Source organism: Schistocerca serialis, chromosome 6 (assembly GCF_023864345.2).
Source record: "Schistocerca serialis cubense isolate TAMUIC-IGC-003099 chromosome 6, iqSchSeri2.2, whole genome shotgun sequence".
In the NCBI taxonomy this organism is placed as follows: domain Eukaryota; kingdom Metazoa; phylum Arthropoda; class Insecta; order Orthoptera; family Acrididae; genus Schistocerca; species Schistocerca serialis.
The window spans coordinates 662,205,104-662,222,190 of NC_064643.1; the positions used below are offsets into that span (position 1 = coordinate 662,205,104).

The 17,087-nt window shown below is 41.3% G+C and overlaps 1 pseudogene; it reads left to right on the plus strand.

Annotated features, from left to right (window-relative positions):
* Positions 1–1,334: 1,334 nt before the first annotated feature.
* Positions 1,335–1,452, plus strand: LOC126485788 (5S ribosomal RNA; annotated as a pseudogene).
* Positions 1,453–17,087: the final 15,635 nt, after the last annotated feature.

A 17,087-nucleotide genomic window follows, 5' to 3' on the forward strand; every position in this document is an offset into this window, starting at 1 on the left:
CGTTGGGCTGTGCGTTTATCAGCATTTAAGTTCACCATAAGCCACATTAAAGGCACTGACAATCGAGTCGTCTATATTTGAAGAACGTGACTATACTGAAGCAGGGGATGTTGCTCATAAGTCAGGCAAACGGGAGCCGTACTCTCGGAAGTTCCGAAGTTATTTTCTGCTCTTAAAATTAAGGAATATTAAGACCCAGTTCCTCGATCTATTAAGTGCCGTTTACAAGAGGTACAGCAAGTTAACGACTATGTTCTCAGCAAGAGCATTGTTTGTCGTAAGAATAGCTAAGACAAGGTATAACACCACAACTCCGTGGATAATCCTACATTTTCTATGTGTTTCACAAAGTTTGTTTTATTAGTTGTGCTGAATATTATTTTTGCCAATATGTTGTCCACTTACAAATGCTATTTGTTATTTAATAGTATTTGGAATGTTAAATTTTAGTAGCCACGCTGGCCTAGTCAGGGAAAAGCTATTGTCAAAGAGTATAATAAATTGTAAATGCATTATCGCTGGGCGTTCAAGCGCGCCAAGATAGGCAGCATTTCGAAGTCTCGGGGGGGACAGTTGGTGTCGCCGGTTATGTGTATTCGTTGGAGTGGCTACGCAAAAGTGCTGAGATAAAAAGTCTGTTTCCGAAGTGCGGAGCAGTGAAAACTGAAATAGCTGTTTTGGCGGATGTTTAAAAATGGGCATTTATTGAGCACAGTACAGATGCAGCAACAGTAATTCACATGACATCAAGAGTACTGTGGGCCCTTGTTAATGGCTACTGTATGGCAAGAAGATCTACCTGTGCCAAATTTTACCGCTAAAAACCAACGGCATCATGAAGTGAAGTAAGACACAGAGTTTTTATAACTACAATTATAATAAGCTGACCAGCGTCATGGGAATTTTTTTTTAAAATGACATTGTTTTCGTGCATATTGCCACGTTAATAATTTTCTTAGGCCATTATCTAAGTAGTATCCATCCTATCCCTTTGTAGAAACCGAGATAATGAGAAAATGATGTGAACATTAATTTATTATATTATTAAAACATAATTTTTCCAACTTTGAAACAATTACGTAATAATTAAATCTTTGGCTGTAGTATGTACGATGTCAAAAATAGAATATACAAAAGCCAGTATTAATTCATCTGCTAAAATTAGAGTAACTTTCATAATAAAAAATTGGTAATGAAACTTTACTTAACTTGGACACTGAATTTCACTGTCAAAGCACAGTACTAATTTATAGATCGTGGCGTGATTTATAACTTTTATTACAAAGAAATATCAGAGTAACTTCTAAGTAACTGACAGACTTTACCAACCAGTAGGCAACGGCCTTGTCGCAGTGGAAACACCGGTTCCCGTGAGATCACCGAAGTTAAGCACTGTGGGGTGTGGCCGGCACTGGGATGGGTGACCATCCTGGCCGCCACGCACTGTTGCCATTTTTTTTTGGGTGCACACAGCCTCGTGATGCCAATTGAGGAGCTACTCGACCGAATAGTTGCGGCTCCGGTCAAAGAAAACCATCGTAACGACCGGGAGAGCGGTGTGCTGACCACACGCCCCTCCTATCCGCATCCTCAACTGAGGATGACACGGCGGTCGGATGGTCCCGATGGGCCACTTGTGGCCTGAAGACGAGGTGCTTCACCAACGAGTAAGTTCAAACAACCCTTCTGCTCCCTACAATCACGACATTCAGAAGTACGTTGGGTAATGTAACAAAATGTTTCTGTCCACAACGAGTAAACAGTCTTTAAAACTTTTATCCCAATTTTCCTAACTACTGTTAATTAAAAACTAGTTTACGTAACAGAAATATATAAAGTTAACCAGACTTTATTTCTAATCGTCTCTGCTAAAGAACTGATCAGTGGCGATCCGATAATAGCTTCATTTTCATCTCCCGGTTTCGCATTGTTCTTCGGAGTAGATGCATTTTCCCCACAGATTAGAGACTTTAGGTACACGGTCATATAGAAAAGCCTAATTAGCCGGAGAGGTAGGAGGGTTACAAAGGGACTGAAGATTTATCTCCCAAGTAAGTTAACACCTGTCATGTTTCATTATTTTCATAACTCCGGTGCAGGGGTCACTTGGGACTGTGTTAAACCCTAGTTAATATTAGGGAATATATTACCGAACTTTCCTTGAAGAAGGTTGTTTGACGTTTGGTGGGGGACCGTGAAAAATTGAAAACAGTTAAGTCTAATCGCATTTCTCGTTAGGGTTAAATCCGCGAAGGACACCCCATAGACAAAAATTATAACGGTTTTGTAGGTCGGTTTCCTCGTGCCCGGAACTGATATTGTTATATTCATGTGGCAGTAGGTGCATTTGCCAGTTTTACGTGGTCGACTGGGGAGTCACTGCTGGCTTCACCATTCAACATCTAAGATATTTTCTGTTTCGGTCAACCTAAGAGCTTGGTTAGCGACAATGCTCCCGTATTTGTCTCCCAGCAGTAGAGAAGATTTTTTTTTTTCAAAATGGCATTGAGCATGTTAAAACTACTACTTATTAACAGCAGGGATCGTTTGCGGTGGGGGTTATTAGGAATTTTAAGTCGGAGCTTATCATCTTGTATTCTAAGGCCCAGAAGGAGTGGGTTCTATCTCGTGGCTGAATTTTATGTTTAATACTGTTCACCATGAAGATATTAAAGCTATCGAAGCTTCTCTGATGCTGTCTCTTCCTATGAACTCTTGATGAAATTTTTCCTGACGAGATCGAATCGGGCGTTACTGAAAGTAACGGGAGTATGGCTAGGAAGAACATGGACGTAGCCTGTCGAAGCTAGCGTCTTAGACATAACCGCGGCAGGCACCCCTGTAAGATAAAAATTGGTCATAATGTTGTCACTCGTGACTTCATCATGAGCAGAGGACGTCAGCTAGAACCTTCTGGTAAATTGTGTCCCCGCTTCGTGAGCCCCTAGGGGTCCTTCAGTTACTGAGCCCAGTTAATTTACTAGTGCGTATCCTTAACACTGGCAAGTTACACGGGTTAGACAGGTTAAGGAAAGTCGTGAGTGTTACCCATTGACCGGAATAGCGTAAGGCGCACGAGCGGCGGTGTGTGAGGCTGAGCCGTGGCAGTTCTCTTAATGTGTCGATATCATTATTCTTATGATCTTTAAGGAAAATTTTGCCGTTGGAGCGTAGCGCCCTCTTGTGTGGGGGCTCCGGTCATTGCGGCCAGTTTCGTCCGCAGTATGGTCTGAGAAACGAAGCTGTAATGAGCTTTTCTTGAGGCCTCTTCGCCTGGTGTTGGCGGCGATCAGTATTGTGGTCATATTATCCCTTGTACGTTGTCGAGTTCTCACGTGGCATGTGCTTTGATTCATGACAAGGGCTTGGAGCTGTCACGGCAATGTTCGCTGTCACTTTGGTCTCTCTTCCTTCTGTTTTTTGGGTACGGACGCTCTTTTCTGCAATGATATTCCAAGGGCAATGAGATTGCAAGATCTGATAGACAATTTAGACTGATTCATTGTCTGCTTTGTCATTATAATTTGTCCAGTGTGTTAACCTTTTGCATCCGTGGTGCCAGTGTAAAGCACCGCGTTAATGAAAAACGCTTGTTTTGCAGGTTGGCGGTGATTATCAATATATGCGTTACCTGTTTATGTCCGCCTCTCTTTATTCTTTTGATTTTTAAAGTAAATGGTAAGACATGTAATTTTCAATTGATGGTGCAGTGAAATATTTATTACTACCAGTTACTAAAGATGATTAATTGTTCAAGTCAGAATGTGTGTCTGTTTTTCTATTTCATTGGCCTACTTATAATTTGATTCTGTCGTTGTGGATTCTTTGGAGCTAATGCTAAAGTTCATTGCTATCTAAGAAATTATGTAGTGTGTCTATTCTATCTAAGTGACTCAGATATATTGTATTCTGTTCCAGGACTCATTTCTTCACTCCGACAGCTATGGACTAATTTGTGTACTGACGAACTTTGAACGTCATGCGAGTGTCCTTGTGTTTGCTTTAATGGTTTGCTAGAAAGAGAAATTTTTCTCATATTTCTATTTTATTGCTGAAGTTTATTTTTTAATATTTGTAGGTGCTTTCTTAAATCCTTTGCTACACTTATTAAATAACAGCTAAGTTGTCATGGTTTTTGGTAAGAGTACAGATTAATTAATTCTACCTATCTGATCCCCCCATGAACCATGGACCTTGCCGTTGGTGCGGAGTCTTGCGTGCCTCAGCGATACAGATAGCCGTACCGTAGGTGCAACCACAACGGAGGGGTATCTGTTGAGAGGCCAGACAAACATGTGGTTCCTAAAGAGGGGCAGCAGCCTCTTCAGTAGTTGCAGGGGCAACAGTCTGGATGATTGACTGATCTGGCCTTGTAACATTAACCAAAACGGCCTGGCTGTGCTGGTACTGCGAACGGCTGAAAGCAAGGGGAAACTACAGCCGATATTTTTCCCGAGGACCTGCAGCTTTACTGTATGATTGAACGATGATGGCGTCCTCTTGGGTAAAATATTCCGGAGGTAAAATAGTCCCCCATTCGGATCTCCGGTTGGGGACTACTCAAGAGGACGTCGTTATCAGGAGAAAGAAAACTGGTGTTCTACGGATAGGAGCGTGGAATGTCAGATCCCTTAATCGGGCTGGTAGGTTAGAAAATTTAAAAAGGGAAATGGATAGGTTAGAGTTAGATATAGTGGGAATTAGTGAAGTTAGGTGGCAGGAGGAACAACACTTTTGGTCAGGTGATTTAAGGGTTATAAATACAAAATCAAATAGGGGTAATGCAGGAGTAGGTTTAATAATGAATAAAAAATTGGAGTGCGGGTTAGCTACTACAAACAGCATACTGAACGCATTATTGTGGGGAAGATAGACACAAAGCCCAAGCCTACTACAGTAGTACAAGTTTATATGCCAACTAGCTCTGCAGATGATGAAGAAATAGATGAAATGTATGACGAGACAAAAGAAATTAATCAGGTAGTGAAGGGAGACGAAAATTTAATAGTCATGGGTGACTGGAATTCGTCAGTAGGAAAAGGGAGAGAAAGAAACATAGTAGGTGAATAAGGATTGGGGGGAAGAAATGAAAGAGGAAGCCGCCTTGTACAATTTTGCACAAAGCATAACTTAATCATAGCTAACACCTGGTTCAAGAATCATAAAAGAAGGTTGTATACCTGGAAGAATCCTGGAGATACTAAAAGGTATCAGATAGATTATATAATGGTAAGACAGAGATTTAGGAACCAGGTTTTAATCTGTAAGACATTTCCAGGGGCAGATGTGGATTCTGACCACAATCTATTTGTTATGAACTACAGATTGAAACTGAAGAAACTACAAAAAGGTGGAAATTTAAGGAGATTGGACCTGGATAAACTGAAAGAACCAGAGGTTGTAGAGAGTTTCAGGGGGAGCATAAGGGAACAATTGACAGGAATGCGGGAAGGAAATACAGTAGAAGAAGAATGGGTAGCTCTGAGGGATGAAGTAGTGAAGGCAGCAGACGATCAAGTACGTAAATAGACGAGGGCTAATAGAAATCCTTGGGTAACAGAAGAAATATTGAATGTAATTGATGAAAGGAGAAAATATAAAAATGCAGTAAATGAAGCAGGCAATTAGGAATACAAACGTCTCAAAAATGAGCCGACAGGAAGTGCAAAATGGCTAAGCAGGGATGGCTAGAGGACAAAAGTAAGGATGTAGAGGCTTGTCTCACTAGGGGCAAGATAGATACTGCCTACAGGAAAATTAAAGAGACCTTAGGAGAGAAGAGAACCACTTGTATGAATATCAAGAGCTCAGATGGCAAACCAGTTCTAAGCAAAGAAGGGAAGGCAGAAAGGTGGAAGGAGTATATAGACGGTTTATAAAAGGGCGATGTACTTGAGGAAAATATTATGGAAATGGAAGAGGATGTAGATGAAGAAGAAATGGGAGATAAGATACACCGTGAAGAGTTTGACAGAGCACTGAAAGACCTGAGTCGAAACAAGGCCCCGGGAGTAGACAATATTCCATTGGAACTACTGACGGCCGTGGGAGAGCCAGTCCTGACAAAACTCTACCATCTGGTGAGCAAGATGTATGAGACAGGCGAAATACCGTCAGACTTCAAGAAGGATATAATAATTCCAATCCCAAAGAAAGCAGGTGTTGACAGATGTGAAAATTACCGAACTATCAGTTTAATAAGTCACAGCTGCAAAATACTAATGCGAATTCTTTACAGACGAATGGAAAAACTGGTAGAAGCGGATCTCGGGGAAGATCAGTTTGGATTCCGTAGAAATGTTGGAACACGTGAGGCAATACTAACCTTACGACTTATCTTAGAAGAAAGATTAAGGAAAGGCAAACCTACGTTTCTAGCATTTGTAGACTTAGAGAAAGCTTTTGACAATGTTAACTGGAATACTCTCTTTCAAATTCGGAAGGTGGCAGGGGTAAAATACAGGGAGCGAAAGGCTATTTACAATTTGTACAGAAACCAGATGGCAGTTATAAGAGTTGAGGGGCATGAAAGGGAAGCAGTGGTTGGGAAAGGAGTGAGACAGGGTTGTAGCCTGTCCCCGATGTTATTCAATCTGTATATTGAGCAAGCAGTAAAGGAAACAAAAGAAAAATTCGGAGTAGGTATTAAAATTCATGGAGAAGAAGTAAAAACTTTGAGGTTCGCCGATGACATTGTAATTCTGTCAGAGACAGCAAAGGACTTGGAAGCGCAGTTGAACGGAATGGACAGTGTCTTGAAAGGAGGATATAAGATGAACATCAACAAAAGCAAAACCAGGATAATGGAATGTAGTCAAATTAAATCGGGTGATCCTGAGGGAATTAGATTAGGAAATGAGACACTTAAAGTAGTAAAGGAGTTTTGGCCATTTAGGGAGTAAAATAACTGATGATGGTCGAAGTAGAGAGGATATAAAATGTAGATTGGCAATGGCAAGGAAATCGTTTCTGAAGGAGAGAAATTTGTTAACATCGAATATAGATTTAAATGTCAGGAAGTCGTTTCTGAAAGTAATTGTATGGAGTGTAGCCATGTATGGAAGTGAAACATGGACGATAACTAGTTTGGACAAGAAGAGAATAGAAGGTTTCGAAATGTGGTGCTACAGAAGAATGCTGAAGATAAGGTGGGTAGATCACGTAACTAATGAGGATTTATTGAATAGGATTGGGGAGAAGTTTGTGGCAAAACTTGAATAGAAGAAGGGATCGGTTGGTAGAACATGTTTTGAGGCATCAAGGGATCACAAATTTAGCATTGGAGGGCAGCGTGGAGGGTAAAAATCGTAGAGGGAGACCAAGAGATGAATACACTAAGCAGATTCAGAAGGATGTAGGTTGCAGTAAGTACTGGGAGATGAAGAAGCTTGCACAGGATAGAGTAGCATGGAGAGCTGCATCAAACCAGTCTCAGGACTGAAGACCACAACAACAACAATAACAACCTCTCTGATGCATGGTTGTGTGTTGGAATTCTGTTTAATTGAATCTATATGTGCTGCAGGAAACTGTTGTTAATTATTTCGTGTACTCCACTGCTGGTACGTGTTACCCAGAATCTGGCTCCACTTACGCCCCATTGGCCTGCTTAGCCGGTTTTTTACGTCATTTGGAGTGCATACAATCAGCAGCCTTCGCGCTCTCTGTGTTTCACGCTGTTTCGTCCAACCACAGCAGCGCTACTTAATGTTCGGGTTAAAGCTAAGTTTGCACTTGGAATAATTATGAATGTGTATCCGTTATCTCTGGTCCTTCACCTTAAGCAAATTTTGATGTGCGTTGGGATCCCAGCATACACCATAATCTATTGTAACTTAATTATTCCTGCGTTATTGGAAAATGTCTTCAAAGTGCTGTTGATATGTTACTGTGTTTAACAACATCTTACATAAATATTGGTGTTAAAGTGTTTCTTTTAATCATTGTTTTAAGTATGGTGTCAGGTTTTTTCGATCAGTCAACTTTCTTCATGTTTTATTCTCACCACCTGTTAATTAAGGATGTTCTGATATGTTCTGGTATTGCCTTTATTTCGGCTTTACCCTCATTACAATCTGTGTCTTATATAGGGCGTGTCTTGCCTTAAAGAATATTATGTTATCTTGTGTTAAAAATAACCTTAAATTTTCCGTAAGTTATTTAAATTGGCATTGAATTTTAAATGACTCTCATTGCTTGGCTTCTTAAGTAATAAAAATAAATAAAGCCTTAATTGGCTGCTATGTGTCTGAAACAGTGTAAAATAAATTTGTGTTTTACCAGCGAAGAGAGTGAGTAGTATTGAAACTGGTCCAGGCATTCCAGGTATTGCTTCCCGGCTGAACTGACAGGCCACAATCACCACCATTTCAGCTGCTACACATTGAATGCGATCGACTATCAATTCTGAAGAAATTAATGGATGCATGTGCTCGATCGTATAATTCACTTCCTGTTACAAGAACATTGTCTCAATGGTAGCACGGCTACCTTCAGCATCGTTCTTGATACCGTGAATATCTCCATCCGTTGAAGTTGCACGTCCAGGGAAACGGAAGACCGTATCTTAGCTTATGAAACACCCCGAGAGAAATGTAGAGTCGAGTTTCTTATGAACGTCAAGCTTTGACGAAGCTAATTTGACTGCACTTAATTCTGAAATTTACTGCGAATTTAAAAGAAAAACTTTTAACTATAGGACGTGCTAAAAATTCTAAGGAGGAAACAAGCCGAACTGATTCTAATGCCATGTTGTAGCAGCCATCTTTAAATTCTTTTTCTAATTAATTATTGAAATTTATTTTCTGGATTGTGAACTGCCAATCAGCAAATTTTACGTCAACAAATAGAAAGAAAAAAATTCACTAACACGTAGATAGTTGAAATTCATGTTCAAACAAATAGAACAGTTAGCATTAAATTCTGAAAAACTATACTCCTTAAAGAATTATAATGATTCTAAGGATATTACAAAGGTTACCTTTTGTAATAAATGAAAAAGGACTGAGGATCGAACAATAATGAAATAAAGATAAAAGTCTGGTGATTGTTACTAATGAACTATAATGTCCAAATTATAATTTCTCTCACAAGGTCCTCATGTGACAAGTACTCCATTAACCAAAGTACTTAACTGAACAAAATGAAAGTCTTGTCTTGTCTTGATTTGCGTCGATGGGAGTGTTGTTGAGGTTGAGTCGTCCAAGTGGTCGTTGACGATGACCTCACACAGCTTCGTCACGACTGTGCTAAATTAATATATACTAAGCAACAAGACGCATTGCACGGCCATTGTTACAGCGGCAGCCGTGGCTCATGAATTTTCACACAGCTTCATCAGTCTGGAAATTCATGCATCCATGACTTGACGATTGCAAAGGTTCGATGCACTTTAAGCACTACAATAACTTTAAGTCGATGGCCATCGATAATGCGTGTACATCGTTCAATGCCGCGAAACTGTCTCTTCCTTCCACTGCTGTTGAGTACGGCACCATAGAGTGCACCAAGCAAATCACGGTAATAATCTCTCTCTTAATTAATACATTTAGTAAACCCTCACATACAGCAGTCACTTACATATTGATAAATAACTATTACACTGCTTTCATCTTTTTAAAATAATACACATATGCAAATGAATGGATCCTAAAAGTTTTCAGTCTTCTGGTCCTAACTTCCACATATATTCTCGACATTAATCAATTGAAATTTTCATCGAAAGACATTTAAAAAGAACTATTGTTAATGTTTATGCTGTAGCTATACCGTTACAGAGTGGACTCACACTAGTGAGGAGTGGTGTTGAAATCCCCACCCAGTCCTCCAAACTTAACAATGGTTCAAATGGCTCTGAGCACTATGGGACTTAACATCTATGGCCATCAGTTCCCTAGAACTTAGAACTACTTAAACCTAACTAACCTAAGGACATCACACAAAACCCAGTCATCACGAGGCAGAGAAAATCCCTGACCCTGCCGGGAATCGAACCCGGGAGCCCGGGCGCGGGAAGCGAGAACGCTACCCCACGACCACGAGCTGCGGACCCCTACAAACTTAAGACATTCCATTACTTTCCTAACTCATTTACCCGTAATTCGAGTACATTTCCTTCGAACTGAGCAGTGTTAGTTTGTTACAAGGATCCGAGCTTGTTCTTCGTCTGCGACAATCTATTTGATGGCTGGTTAAATAAAACCTTAGCTGTTTTGCATTCTTTCTCATTTGCCTTGATTTTATACACTGCGCTGGCAGCTGTGTGATGTAGAGTGCTCCATTGACTTCCTTTGGCCGAGGTGAACAGATACACGATGCGCATGGGGTCTTCTATGGTGGCAGATGTAACGGAACGTCACATAAAGTGACATTTAAAAAAAGAAAAGGGGTTTTGCTTGTGTGACGTGTGAACTACAAATTATTTCAAGACTGCGAACGTGTGCACGATGTATAACAAATATTAAAAAGTGTAATTATTACCACGAACGCTCACAAACAGGGATGTGGTTAAGAAGGAACCTTTTTGGTCTATAATCTCTGTGTAATGAAAATGAACATGACCAGAGAGTATTGTATCATTGAACTCTCTCTCCTATTTTGTTTCGTCTAGCGGAAGACCGCCATTGTATAGCCGTCTGGTATTCAATGCAAGTTTGGCTGTAATTTAGCAAAATTTACTTATGATTGCTATGAGAAAGTGTGTATTATTAATTTAGTAGGCACCTCTCATGATAGTAATCATTAATTATAATTAACAAATTTATTATCAGAACTTCGTGTTGCAGGAAGCTGTCCTCCCCTAGCAGCACTTGGTCGGCAATTACGCTGAGGATGTTTTATAATTATAAATTCATGTCATAATATTAAACGTAAATGTGAGAGATTTCTCCGTTTTGATCTTCCAATACTTTCAGAGTTAAAAGAGTACAAATAGCTTTCATTTATTAACATTTAGGACACTGAATGAGTTGAGTATGTTTTAAGTTTGGCACTTAACGGCAAGTGAGAATCTCTCCAGTTTTGCCTTGGAAATAACGAAAATAAATAATGAAAAGTATTCCATTCAACGAACATAACAATATCTCAGTTAGTTTATGGAGTTTGGTACATAATGACCAGTAGCCCCCTGAGAACCAAATTAATTATTACAGGTTGCGTAAAAGCACGCACATTTTCTTTTCAAAACAGCAGGGCTCATGCGAACTATCTATTAGAAGGCTGTGCGTCGCGCGTTGTGTTTAAAATATTATTCCGCACGTACTTCGGAATAGCCGAGGTACGTACGTATGTTATCGTGATATTGGGTTATTTCAAAGTCTTCAGCTAGACCACCATATTTAACAAAGTAAATGATACTGCAGTATTTAATAGATATTTATTTTCATTAAGTACCACTATAAGTAAAAGAACCAAAAAATACCCGTGTACCGCGATGCAGTGGTGAGCGATACGTCCTGAACAGCTTAAAAGAGTAAATCAGTCGACGGAGTGAGTGAATATTTACTCGGAAAAAGGGAGCTTGGTGTCTCTCAAGGAGCGTCACCCTGAGCGGAACAGATTCCAGGGCAGGATGCAGCGAAAGTGTTAAACGGAAAATGCTCAATTAGTCATTACGGCATAGGTCATGCTGCAGTTAAACAGGGTGCAGATGGGTTGTATGACCACCATACGATCAAAAGTGTGCTGACTCTCTTACGAAAAGCAATCACTACATGTCACGAAAGGCAAACCGCTTTCATTCAAGGATGCGGGTGTTCCGTATTGTCACTAAAGAAGCAGTAAGAGCAGAAAGCGTCAGTCAGGGGAGGTGAGTTGCATGGAAGTTGTAGTACTCGTTGGATGTCACTTGAGTAACTAATCCATCTGGAACATTTCAACCCTTTTAGTTATCTGATTGCGAAATGGAAACGCAACGGAACAGACACTGCTAAACCGAGACCCGGCAGACGTTGTGTACGACGGATGGGAACCGTCGAACATTGCGGAGAGTAACTGCAAAAAATTGCATGATATCAGCAGAAGGAATCACTCGTGAATTCCAAAGCGCCACCAGCCGTCCATCTGGCACTGTGTCCTGAGATTTAAGAAGAATGGGGTACAATGGTCGAGCATCTCGTCGTAGCCCGACATTTCTGCCGGCAATGCAAGCGCGCTTGAGGTGTTGTAAATTGCTACGCCACGGGACAACGGATCTTTGAAAACTAGGGATTCAGATTGCTAAATCACTCATTTCCCTGTGGAGGTCCGACTCAAGTGTCTGAGTTTGGCGGACACCTACAGAATGCTACCTGCGATCGTGTCTGGTGCTAACTGTAAAGTATGAAGGAGGCAATGTTATTCTATGGAGGCATTTTTTGCATCTATAGTGTGGTTGCCTTATTACGTTTAGAAAAAGGCCAAATGCTGAAGGATGTGCACAGCGTACAATAGAGGAAAGGATCGAAGAAAATGGTTCAAATGGCTCTGAGCACTATGGGACTTAACATCTGTGGTCATCAGGCCCCTAGAACCTAGAACTACTTAAACCTAACTAACCTAAGGACATCACACACATCCATGCCCGAGGCAGGATTCGAACCTGCGACCGTAGCGGTCGCGCGGTTCCAGACTGTAGCGCCTAGAACCGCTCTGCCACTCCGGCCGGCTGTTTGAAGACTATGGTTTATTGTGTCTGCACGAAGATGCACACAGTAAGGGAATGGCTTGTAGACAAAGTTCCTGGAATGCACTGGCCTGTCCTGAGACCAAAACTGTACCCAATGGAGCACCTTTGGGATAAGTTACACAGTATATTTCGCTCCACACCCCAGTGTCCCATATCATTACCACTTGCTACGATTTCGGATCTTGACGGTGGAATGGCGAATATTACACCACAGTCATACACCTCATAGAAAGTGTACCCACCAGATCTGAACCTGTCATAAAGGCAACAGGCGTCACACCCCTTATTAGTGGCTACTTATTGATGTCTTTGGATCAGATAATACAATACTGGCCATTAAAACTGCTACACCAAGAATAAATGCAGATGATAAACGGGTATTCATTGGACAAATATATTATACTACAACTGACACGTGATTACATTTTCACGCAATTTGGGTGCATAGATCCTCAGAAATCAGTACCCAGAACAACCACCTCTGGCCGTAATAACGACCTAGATACGCCTGGGCATTGAGTCAAACATAGCTTGGATGGCGTGTACAGGTACAGCTGCCCATGCAACTTCAACACGATACCACAGTTCATCAAGAGTAGTGACTGGCGTATTGATACGAGCCAGTTGTCCGTCCACCGTTGACCAGACGTTTTCAATTGGTGAGAGATCTGGAGAATGTGCTGGCCAGGGCAGCAGTCAAACATTTTCTGCATCCAGGAAGGCCCGTACAGGACTTGAAACATGGGCTCGTGCATTACCCTGCTGAAATGTAGGGTTTCGAAGGGATCGAATGAAGGGTAGAGCCACGGGTCGAGACACATCTCAAATGCCACGTCCACCGTTCACAGTGCCGTCAATTCGAAGAAGGGGTGACCGAGACGTGTAACAGGTGGCACACTACACCATCACGCCGGGTGATACGCCAGTATGGCGATGACGAATACACGCTTCCAATGTGCGTCCACCGCGAAGCCGCCAAACATGGATGCGACCATCATGATACTGTAAACAGAACCTGGATTCATCCGAAAAAATGACGTTTTGCCATTTGTGCACACAGGTTCGTCGTTGTGTACGCCATCGGAGGCTCTCCTGTCTGTGATGCAGCGTCAAGAGTAACCGCAGCCATGGTCTCCGAGCTGATAGTCCATGCTGCTGCAAACGTAGTCGAGCTGTTCGTGCAGATGGTTGTAGTCTTGCAAACGTCCCCATCTGTTGACTCAGGGATCGAGACGTGGCTGTACGATCCGTTAGAGCCAAGCGGATAAGATGCCGGTCATCTCGATTGCTAGTGATACGAGGCCGTTGGGATGCAGCACGGCGTTCCGTATTACCCTCCTGAACCCACCGATTCCATATTCTGCTGACAGTCATTGGATCTCGACCAACTCGAGCAGCAACCTCGCGATACGATAAACCGCAATCGCGATAGGCTACAATCCGACCTTTATCAAAGTCGGAAACGTGATGGTACGCATTCCTCCTCCTTACACGAGGCATCACAACAACGTTTCACCAGGCAACGCCGGTCAACTGCTGTTTTTGTATGAGAAATCAGTTCGAAACTTTCCTCATGTCAGCACCTAGTAGGTGTCGCCACCGGCGCCAGCCTTGTGTGAATGCTCTGAAAAGGTAATCATTTGCACATCACAGCATCTTCGTCCTGACGCCTAAATTTCGCGTCTGTAGCACGTCATCTTCGTGGTGCAGCAATTTTAATGGCCAGTAGTGTATCACTGTGATTAACTTTTGTTAGGGGTGAAAAAAGTGGAGAGCAAAGAAATGTCAATTCCCTAGAACGCCGCATTTACGCAGAAAACGCTATCCCGCTTCTCATTACCGCTATTAGCTTTAAAGGGAAGATTGTAAGGAGTTGCTGTTACTTAGACACACCCTAGCGAACAAATTAGAAGCGAACGAACTATAAGCGCTAATCCAATTCTTCAGTTCGTATCCACGAGCCAGTTAACATAGTGAAATGGAGACAATGTAATCATTTACGGAGGGAAGGACTGATTTATAAAACGCTGCTCTCTAACGGAGTGACATTAATTGGAATGTCTGACGTTATGTGCATTCAGAGTAAAGCTATATTCATATGAAGTGGTAAGCTTAATAATCTTTGAAGTGGAACTTCGTCGAGATGAAAAGAGTTATTTCCATTCCTACTTCAAAGCTTTGTGTACAGCCCGTGAATGAAATGTACCAGCTATGACGTTACATACACACAAGTGATCTCACAGCCAAATATAATATCAGCGTACATCGGTCAATCATTATTTCATTTACTCGGAATCCACTTAACCTAAATAGGTAACAATCTGGGTATAATATATGACTGACCCCATCCTCTCCTTAAAAAAAAAAAAAAAAAAAAAAAAAAAAAAAAAAAAAAAACTCGGAGGACTGTAGCAGGCACTGATCGTAAGTGCACTTACAGCTCAGCTGATTTCCCCGTTACATTGTCTGGCTATCTACTTTGAGAAGTAAAGCTTTAACTAACTCTGTGTTTATTAACGGGGAGTCATATTAAGTTTAAACTTCGAATATAGAAAAGGACATTCATTTACTCTGAAATTCTTAAAGCGCAGACAACCTACATTTGCATACTAAGCAGGCCACGAGGTCTTCGTTTATACGTAAGTGGCCCCTTTCCTGCCTTTGCTTTGCGAAAGGCGTAGATGACGTTAGCGATAAACTTTGTATTTTAGGATACAATGCGTTCACATCTCGCACAGTAATCGTAATGGTACATAATGTAAATTCAGGATGGCCATGTGCTGAATGCGTAGCACTGTTGGAAATTATATTGTGCGACACAATGAATAAATTTGGAGGACCGGTGTAACCAGTCCATGCAAGGAGCAGTTAAAAGCAAATGTTGAGTTCGTTCAATATTAATTGACACTCTCCTTGCAACTCCTGTAAAACAGCAGTTTCAAATGTGGAATGATTTCAAAGAAATAGTATCGACAGCAGTTAAGAGATATATACCACATACATTAATAAGTGATGCTACTGATCTCCCATGGTACACAAAATGAGTCAGATCGCTGTTGCAGAAGCAGCGAAAAAAGCATGCCAAATTTAAAAGAACGAAAAATCTTCAAGACTGGCAAAGTTTTGCAGAGGTTCGAAATATAGTGCGTGCTTCTTTGCGAGATGCTTTCAAAAATTTTCGCAACGAAACTCTGTCTCGAAATCTGGCAGAAAACTCAAAGAGATTCTGGTCATACATAAAGTACACCAGTGGTAAGATGCAATCAATACCTTCACTGCCCGATAAAAACGGTGAAATCACTGATGAAAGTGCCACTAAAGCAAAGTTATTAAACACCATTTTCCGAAACTCCTTCACCAAAGAAGACGAAGTAAGTATTCCTGAATTCCAATCAAGAACAACTTCAAAGATGAGAAACATAGAAATAGATATCCTCGATGTCTCTAAGCAGTTTAAATCAATGCAGACTGTATACCAGTCAGGTTCCTCTCAGAGAATGCTGCTAAAATATGAGCTCCATATTTAGCAATTATGTACAACCGCTCGCGCACAGAAAGATCCGTACCTAAAGACTGGAAAATTGCTCCAGTCACACCAGTAGCCAAAAAGGGAAGTATTAGTAATCCATTGAATTACAGGCCCATATCACTAACGTCGACCTGCAGTAGGGTTTTAGAACATATATTGTATTCGAACATTATGAAGTACATCGAAGTAAACTGTTTATTGACACGTAGTCAGCAAGGATCCAGAAAATATTGTTCTTGGGAAACACAACTACCTCTTTATACTAAAGAAGTAATGAGTTCTATCGACAGGCTATGACAGATTGATTTCATATTTTTAGATTTTCAGAAGGCTTTCGACACCGTTCCTCAAAAGCGTCCTCTACCCAAACTGTTTGCCTATGGAATATCGCCTCAGTTGTGCGAGTGGATTCGGGATTTCCTGTCAAAAAGGTCACAGTTCGTAGTAGTAGACGGGAAGTTATCGCGTAAAATGGAAATAATATCCGGCATTCCTCAAGGAAGTGTTGAAGGCCACCTATTGTTCCTGACTTATATTAACGACATAGGAAACGATCTCAGTAGCCGTCTTAGATTGTTTGCTAATGATGCTATCATTTAACGTCTTCTAAGGTCATCAGATGACCAAACCGATTTGCAAAATGATTTAGATTAGATATCTGTATGATGCGAAAAGTGGCAGTTGACCCTGAATAGCCGGCCGCGGGGGCCGAGCGGTTGTAGGCGCTTCAGTCCGGAACCGCGCGACTGCTACGGTCGCAGGTTCGAATCTTGCCTCTGGCATGGACGTGTGTGATGTCCATAGGTTAGTTAGGTATAAGTAGTTCTAAGTTAAGTCCCAAAGTGCTCAGAGCAATTTGAACCATTTTTTTTTACCCTGAATAAAGAAAAGTGT